The sequence below is a fragment of the Triticum urartu genome, chromosome 1 (assembly GCF_003073215.2).
Source record: "Triticum urartu cultivar G1812 chromosome 1, Tu2.1, whole genome shotgun sequence".
NCBI lineage: Eukaryota > Viridiplantae > Streptophyta > Magnoliopsida > Poales > Poaceae > Triticum > Triticum urartu.
The window spans coordinates 479,011,165-479,019,103 of NC_053022.1; positions in this window are offsets into that span (position 1 = coordinate 479,011,165).

Sequence of the window (7,939 nt, forward strand, 5' to 3'; positions counted from 1 at the left end):
CATCTCATAGCATAATCCTACCCGGTGATCCTCCCCTCGTCGCCCTGTTAGAGAGCGATCACCGGGTTGTATCTGGCACTTGGAAGGGTGTGTTTTATTAAGTATCCAGTTCTAGTTGTCATAAGGTCAAGGTACAACTCCAAGTCGTCCTGATACCGAAGATCACGGCTATTCGAATAGATTAACTTCCCTGTAGGGGTGCACCACATTTCCCAACATGCTCGATCCCCTTTGTCTGGACACACTTTCCTGGGTCGTGCCCGGCCTCGGAAGATCAACACGTTGCAGCCCTACCTAGGCACAACAGAGAGGTCAGCACGATGGTCTAAATCCTATGGCATAGGGGTCTGGGCCCATCGCCCATTGCACACCTGCACGTTGCGAGGGTGGCCGGAGAGCAGACCTAGCAACCTCCATTACAAAGGAAGTTGCGTTACGCGGTCCAACACGGCGCGCGCCACTCAGTCGCTGACGTCACGAAGGCTCCGGCTGATACCACGGCGTCGAGTGCCCATAACTGTTCCCGCGTAGTTGGTTAGTGCGTATAGGCCAATGGCCAGACTCACATCAAATACCAAGATCTCGTTAAGCGTGTCATTTTAAAATAACCGCAGACACCGACCAGGGCCAGGCCCACCTCTCTCCTAGGTGGTCTCAACCTGCCCTGTCGCTCTGCCACAGTGTAACAGTTGGGGGCCTTCAGGAGCCCAGGCCCACCTCTACCGGGATGGAGCCACCTGCCCCTTCAGCCCCCAACGTCGAAATCACTTGCGGGTACTCAACGAGCCAAGCCAACTTTAGTCACCACCTGTATAGTATGTATATATGTATGTATATACCCGTGATCACCTCCCGAGTGATCACGGCCCGATAGTATAGCATGGCAGACGGACTAGGATGTAGGGCCACTGATGAAGTACTAGCAACCTATACTAAGCATGTAGGATTGCAGGTAAGGTATCAACAGTTGTAGCAACAATGACAGGCTATGCATCAGGATAGGATTGACGGAAAGCAGTAACATGCTACACTACTCTAATGCAAGTAGTAGAGAAGAATAGGCGATATCTGGTGATCAAGGGGGGGCTTGCCTGGTAACTCTGGCAAGAAAGAGGGGTCGTCAACAGCGTAGTCGAACGAGGCACCAGCAGCGGCGTCAGTCTCTTAGTCTATCGTAGAGAAGAGGGGGAAGAAACAATGAATATAATGCAAACAGATGCATAGCAATGCATGACATGACAAGTAGCGGTGCTAGGGGTGCCCTAACGCGGTATGAGGTGATACCGGTGAAGGGGGGAAACATCAGGGAAAATATCCTCGGTGTTTCGTGTTTTCGGACAAATGAACCGAAGGGGGAAAGTTGCGTGTTCGCTATGCTAGGGATGTGTGGCGGACGAACGGGCTGCGTATCCGGATTTGTCTCGTCGTTCTGAGCAACTTTCATGTACAAAGTTTTTCCATCCGAGCTATGGTTTATTTTATATTGATTTTAAAAGATTTAAATCATTTTAGGATTTATTTAATTTATTTAATTCAACATTATCCAGAACAGTGTACGCCGACGTCAGTATGACGTCAGCAATTGACCGTTGACCTGGTCAACCTGACAAGTGCGTCCCACGTGTCAGCAACTGTTAGACTAATTAACAGTAGTTAATTAGTTAACTAGTTATTAGGTTAATTAATCTTAATTTGTTAATTTAAATAGAATTAATTAAGTTCATTAATTAATTAATTTTATTAATTTTATTTATTTATTATATATTCTTTTTAATTCTTTAAAAAACCGTTCTGTGGGGTGGGGCCCCTGTGTCATTGGCCCAGAGGGGCAAGGGGCGTGGGGCTATTGGGCGCATGCCCAGGTGCGGGCGGACCCGACAGGGGCCGGAGCAGGGGAGCGGTGGCCACGGCGAGGCCATGGCCAGAGCGGGGCGCGCTGGCCGTGGCCGGTGGAGAGGCGGCCGCGGGGAGGAGCACTGGGGGCCGTCGCCGGCGGATGTGGCCGCAACCATGTGCAGAGGAGGTGGGGCGCAGGCTGCGGCAGCCGGAGTTGGCGAAGGCAGGAGCGGCGGGGCTGCAGCGGAGCAGCAAGCAGGGGAGGAGGGCGCGCGTGTGGGAGAGGGCGGCAGCGCACGCAAGCGCGGTGCACGCCGACGAACCGGAGCGGGGGTGCGGGTGAGCGCGCGAGCGGGCGGCGGCCAACGGCGGGGAGCGCCAACGGGCAGCGGCCAACGGCGGGGAGCGCGCGGCCAGCAGCTCCATGAGCAACAGCGGCACAGCAAGGGCAGCAGTGGCGCGGGGCGCGCGCATCGGACGGGTCGGGGCATGGCGACCGCGGGACGGGCGCAAGGAGCGTGGCGTCGGGCGCGGGCGACGATAGTGGCCGCGGTGATGAGCGCGAGCGCGCGCGCAGGCAGGGTTGCGCGAGGGAGAGAGAGGGAGCGAGGAGGGGCGCTCGGAGACGAGCGCGACGGCGGGGCTCACATTGGGGCGTAGGGAACGAGGCATTGTGTGTCGAGGAGGGGCCGGGACGTCGTGCGTAGGTGGAGGCAGGCCGGCGAGGGGGGGGGGGTCCGGCGAGGCGATGGACGACGACGGCGATCTGGGCGGCGGCGGCGGTGGCGGTCTCCTCCCTCGATCCCGATGCAGTCGGGGGAGAGGGGGAAGATATTTTGGAGAGGGGGGAGTGTCGGTGGGATTCGGGGTACGGGAGGAGTGGGTATAAGGGAGTGGGGGTGGGCCTTGGCCCAGTTGGGCAGGCTAGCTGGGCCGGAGCCTAGTGGGGGGGTGCTTCCTCTTTTTTATTTGTTTGTTTTCTCTTTCTTTTTATTTATTTACTTTTCTGTTTTAAATCATTTTAAATTATTTAGGCATTTTATAAAAATGTGTTTACTACACCATATTTATCTATGTAATATTTAGTACAAACCGAACATTTTTATTTTAATGTTTGAAAACTTTTATTATTTATCAAACTTTGAATTTGAATTTTGGGCCGGTTTTGATCTAACGATAGATTAGCAACAGTAACCGTGGGGACGTGGCACCATTAGCGTGGGATTACTGTAGCTTAATTACCCGGGCATTACAACTTCTGACTTAACCGCGCGGTTTGTTCTTCCCCACGGCCACTTCCCCCAAATCCAACTCCTCCGCTGTCGTTGTCGCCGCCGTCGCCCGTCGGCCGCCGCGCGCTCTCCCGTCGCTCTCCGCACAGCCTCAATGCCTCCCCCGACCCCGGATTTGATGCCGCCCCCGACCCCGACCTCGACGCCGCCCTCCGCCGCGCGCCCGAGCCCCGACCCCGACCTCGACGCCGCCTGCCCCTCCCTCGCCGCAGGCACCCGAGGTGAGCACGCCTGCTCCTCCCCTCCCCTACCTCTGCCTAGGGTTCTTCAAATTTTAGTTGCATCAAATTAGTTAGGGTTCATCTATGGGTGGAAACAAATCGGATGCGGATGTTATCGGATACGGATGCGGCTTGGATGTTTTCTTAGATGATGAATAAACACTATTGTAATGCATAATAAAACGAGTAAAATTTGACCACTTATTTCACTTTTAAGTTGGATAATTGGAATATCCGCTACCACTTTCCACCCCTAGGTTCACCAAATTAGATGGTAACTAGGGCAGTAGTTCCTAGATATTAATTAGTTAGTAAGAACTAGGTACTAATTAGGTACTAGTTTATTTTTATTTATAGTAAGTTTATTTTTAGTAAGAACTAGTTGAATTAATAGAACTAGTTGAACATGTCACATTTGTTGTTATTTTTTTAGTTAAAGCAATTTTCCCGCATCGACATCGACGATGCCTATGCCGCATCCTCGTCGTCGACTCGACGGAGGACACCTGCTTGACCAGATGAGCCATGTCCAGGACTGGGCTCCGCCGGGCTGGTACTGGGAAGCGCTACCTACCGGGAGGCAGCTTGGTGAGGAGCCAGCCCATCATTGACCCGAACCTTCTTTGGTGGCGGTCGCGTGGGCCAGTGACGGTGCAGAGGCTTAAGGACCCCGCGGAGGTGGTACGTCACCGTGTCAGTGAGGAGGGCGCGCACGTTCGTCGCTACTTGTTTGCGTTGGAGCACAGGTTCTCCAATACCTGGCAGGTTCTTCAGGGATCTCACTGGAGCTATGATCATGTGATGGTTCCTTCTCTTTGGGTGTCCATCGCCCGCGCCGATACCCGTCGTGCGCTAGGGTTTTAGTTGTATTAGTGATGTTATATGTATGATACTATTCAGGATGTATTAATGATAATATTCTACGATGTACGGATGCATGAGATGATTTACTTTTGCTTATTGAATGCATGCTAATTTGAATACTTATTTATTTTACGATTTGGTTTTGCTTATTGAATGCTCATGTCAGTATGAGTCCTATAAGATATTTTGAAATGTATATCTTGTGTTGCTCAAATAGGATATGTGCTTGCCCAAGTGGCCGGTCATGTTTGTAGGTTACACCTCCGAGTGGCCTATGTTTTGCTGGAGTGTTGATTCATTTTCGTTCCGGCAAATTTCAGGCGCTTGATATGTCCTATTTTAGCAAAGGTCATGCCGGATTTTTCTGTGAATTTTGGCATGACTTGTGCGAGAATATGTAGGAAATATCGATTGCCCCAGATTTGTGTGTTGAGTATCCTGGTAGTTGCCTTCGATCGATTTTCAATTAATGTTTCAACTATGAACATAGAAAATGTCTTACGACGAAAAGGATTTCGGTACTTGAGAATACTGCAAAGACGAGCGCGACCTGTGCGATAGATTCTTCCTAGATGATGATAGGCGCTTCAGCATCATGCTGGACGAGAACTTCGAAGTGGATATAGTAAGTCACAACGACAAGTCTTTTTTCATAATTAAGCATGACATCTGCTTGATTTCCTTCAACTTATAATTTATTTATTTTACTACTCTACTAGCGTATCCTCTGCCATGCAAGAGTTTTTGTCTTGGATAAGATAGGTTTCAGTCCTATGAAAACTACTATGGAGGTAAAGAGAGTTTACTTGAAGACCGAGCATGGTTATACTTTCCACACAAAATTATACAACGCAGACACCTACACCTATTTTGAATGCAAAACTTGGCAAGCACTATGCAAGACTTATGCATTTGAGCCTGATATGGTTATCACCTTTGATATTCGTCTGGAAGATGATATTGAAGGTAATATCGACATCTGAGTCGATGTGCAGACGCCTCCAGTTATACCATTATGTGAGTTTCTCAACCATATTTATGTCTTCAATATTGTTTATTCAAAAATAGTTGACAACTAATTTCTATTGACAGCTTATTTCCATTCAAGCAAACATGTCTGGCGCTTGGTAGACATGACCGTCCACTGTCCCGAGGCTGAACTAAACTGCGAGGAGATAGGTCATTATGTTTCATGGCTTGAGGATCTTCATACTATCAAGACAAATTATTTTCCTGGACTTAAAAATCTTAGTACTCGAAACATGCGACCAATAGTGTTCGTATTGAACTACGGTCACATCTATTTAGGGAAGATGGTAAAATGTTTACTATTTGTCCTCAGTGCATCTTTTGCATACATTATTTTTTAAGCTAAACTTCATTGCTAAGTATGTTACTAAACGATGTTCTTCAACAGGGACTCCCGATGAATGTTGTGCCTCATTGGATCGAGACTAAAGGTCGCATGAGAATGGTTAGCTTACAACCAAGACATCCTACAATGCACTTTAGTGCATTCAGGATTTCTAAAAGCGAGGAATGCTTAATAGTGAAAGACTGGAGCAAAATTGTGAACGATCGCAGAGAAGTACTAGGGGGAAGCAATTAGAAGTGCAGCCCACGATTAGGAGACAAGTTCATCTACATGCTCCAACATGATGAAGTAGGAGTGCTACACATGTTTTATGCTATTTTACTTGAGAGAGAGCAGCAGGAGTGATTACTAGCTAGAAATGAGTTATGATGATCAAATAGCTAGTGTTGGTGGTAATGACTATGATGATTATTATTAGCTAGTGTTGGTGGTGATTAGATAGCTACCGCAGCTAGTGTTGGTGGTGATTAGCTAGATAGAATGAGTTTGAAGATGATGATGTGTGCTACAATATGACTATGATGATTAAATAGCTACTGTTGGTGGTAATGACTATGATGATGATTAAATAGCTTGTGTTGGCTGATTAGATTCAAGTGGAGGCAACATGTGGTGCACATCGAAAGTACTACTAGTCCAAACTAGATCAAGTTTGGATTAGTAGTATACTTTTGACATGCACCACATGTTGCCTCCCTTCACTCCAACCTAATCCACCTTCATTTGACACACTGGTATGGACATATTGATATAACAACCTCATAATTGGTATTATACCAAAATTTGTATAACGGCGTATAAATACACTAAAAATAAAAAAAATGAAAAATAACAATACTAGTAACGATGGACAAGAAACACGCTACTACTAGTTAGATTAGCAGTAGCGCTGGAGTAAACACGCGTTGTGGCTATATGTCTTAGAAGTAGCGTGTGCCGCACGCGCTACTGCTAAGTAATAGTTGTAGCGCCTTACTAGTAGCGCGGTTCCCCGCGCTACTAATAGGCATTAAACCCACGCTACTACTAGGCTTTTCCCTAGTAGTGCTTGCATAGATATCTCAGCTCCTCAGGAGCCAGCCTAGTGAGGCTGCCCCCTGGGAGGTCTTGGCGTCGTCCGCCTCGCGAGGCTTGGCCCCTCGCGAGGGTCTTGAGTTGTCGCTGCAGATGATGGGCCACACCAGGCCGCCGGTGGAGCCATGCCGTGGACCGTAGGCAGGCAAGTCTGGGTACCCCCATTCCCAGGACGCCGATAGTAGCCCCCGGGCCCAAGGCGCGCTCGAACTTGGCTTCGAGGCGAAGCCAAAGGGCAAGTGCGGAGCGCCGCGGGCCTCAACCGCCTGCGGCCTTGGTCGCCGCATGGCGATTGACCAGACGTGTGTGCCTCCACTTCCCCATGCCACCTTGATTTCCGTTCGACTTGACGGGTCCCTGCTGCATGCAGAGGAAACCATCATTACCTGTGATCATGGAGGCCGACGGTTGGCATCCCTCTGTCTATAGATGAGGAGGGGTGCAGAGCCCTATCTCTCATATCTTCCTCCATTCCGCCTGCTTCTTCTTCCTCCTCCCTTCGTCATCTGGTCGCGACACCCATGGCTCCGACAAAGAGGTTCTCAGCCGCGGAGAAGGGGAAGGCGGGGGTCGTTCCCGGCGGAGCAGCCCTTGCATCGAGGGGAGGCGCACCGTGGTCGCCTGGCCCCCTCAGCCGCGCTTCCATTCGGCGGAGGTGCTCCCAAAGTTCGTTGTGTGGTTGGAGCAGCCGGCAAGCACTTGGCTCCAGCTCCCGCGCTCCTTCGCCCGTGAGCTGCCAGCCGCAGGTCTCGACGGTTGCTGCAGCGAGGCCTCGTGGGCTACGGTGGAGGTTTCCGCTGCAGGCAACGCAGTCCTGGCCCGCGGCTAGCAGACGTTTCTCGTGCGCGCGGCCTGTGCAGGAGGTGCACCCTCCACTTCAAATATGATGGTGTCGTGACCCTCCATGTGAGGGTCTTTGGGGAGGATGGCCTCCCCGCAGGGTGCTGCCCCGAGGACAGCGGTGGTGATGATGAGCTGGGTCTTGACAACGGCCGCGACGATGCCGAGGGCGGGCTCGCCCTTGGTGACCGTTGTGGCCTATCCGGCGGCAGCTCCTCCACTGGCGAAAGCCCCAGCAGCGGTGGGTACGACCAACTGCCATGCCGCCGGGCTCGCAACGAGGACGTCGGCGGGTCGTCCCGCCGCCGTGACCCGGTGAAGCGCGAAGAGGACTCTGGCTGAGTCCGAGGGGAGGCGTTGGGTAGGAAGGCTCCGTGAGCTGCTGCGGGCGTGGGCGCCGCTTTTGCTTGTCCTTTCCCTTTTTTCCTACATTCCAA